Source organism: Alligator sinensis, unplaced genomic scaffold (assembly GCF_000455745.1).
Source record: "Alligator sinensis unplaced genomic scaffold, ASM45574v1 scaffold612_2, whole genome shotgun sequence".
NCBI lineage: Eukaryota > Metazoa > Chordata > Crocodylia > Alligatoridae > Alligator > Alligator sinensis.
This window is the reverse complement of record NW_005842085.1, coordinates 1,993,105-1,994,372: the sequence shown is the minus strand read 5'-3', so window position 1 is coordinate 1,994,372 and position 1,268 is coordinate 1,993,105. Positions and strand designations below refer to the sequence as shown.

The window sequence follows — 1,268 nt, the reverse complement described above, 5'->3', positions numbered from 1 at the left end:
GGGGGGGGGGGGGGGGGGGCAGGGAAGGGAGGGAGGATTTCATTTGGGCCCAAAATGGACTAATACTTACTTTTATTATAGTGGTATCTGTGTGTAGTGCTTTAGTTAAGGATTGTTATTGAAACCTTGTTTTTTCCTGTGGTTAAAAAAATTCTCTCTCTTCTGCTCATAAGTACCGAATTTAATACGTATTGAATCTAATATTCAGTCTCTTACAATATATGTATTGAGTTCCAAGTAATGTCAATACAGTGATGACTTATAATAATGCTTATGTGTATTGCTACCTATGTATAAATAAATTATAATGAAATGATTGATAAGTGTATACTAAATAATCTCCTGTCTCTGATGAATGAGACTTTCTACATGGCTAAAATATGAGAGTTCACAAGTTATAGCTAAAGCCTGATGACCAATTCATCATTTTCATGGTATTTTCTTTTTAATCTGGAACATCTACTGACCAGTGTCCACAAGATTATAATTCTATTGGGTTCTGCTGTGTAAAAATTGACCATGTGACCAATAGCTGTACACCAAATGGAAAAAAAAGGGAGTTGAATGGTATAAATTGCTATCAGATTACTTATACTGGTATTTGTATTTCTGTTTTCCTTGCCAGTGAAACACATATGGTATTTACAGTTGGGAAGAATTTACAGTTGGGAGAAAATGTGTAAAATATTGCGTGGCATGCCTGAAATGCAAACTGAGGGTTCCAATCCTGCTACAGGGCCTGGTGCTATGATACACAAACTGCATATGATGAAATCACAATAGTGAATTACCATATCAGAGCTGAGAACTGGTCCTTTAGGAAAAGCATTCAGGCTAAGTACAAACATTCAAAGAGCCTGAGGCAGAAGTGATCTAAGTTTCACTCTTTAAGCACCTTAGGTTAGACCAGGAGTGAACAGAACAGATATTTGTCCTTTGGTGGAGGGGCACACAGGCAGCCTGTACTGGCTGAGGTCAGTAGGTCAGGGGCAGTCCCGCATGCTTCCCAGCAGGCTGCCAGACAATGCTGAGCCTTGTCAAGCAGCCAGCCACCCCTGACCAGTAGCCCTTCCACCCCTGCCAGTGGCTGTCTGTCAGCAGTGGAGGAAGCAGGGTGGGGAAACAGAGGCCCCCATCCTGGCCCCAACCCTCCCAGAACTGAGCTAATACGGCTGGGGGGGCCTGAAAAATGGGGGGCTTCCCACCTGCTGCCTGACTTGGCTAGCTAACACGGCTCCTCAACCCCCCCTGCATCAGCATCCAACTAT

General features: G+C 43.1%; 1 protein-coding gene across 1 annotated transcript in view; it reads right to left on the bottom strand.

The window, feature by feature from the left end:
- Positions 1 to 1,268, bottom strand: part of RP1 (RP1, axonemal microtubule associated) — a 306,042-nt gene that overhangs the window by 214,921 nt on the left and 89,853 nt on the right. The gene's annotated exons all lie outside the window — the stretch shown is intronic.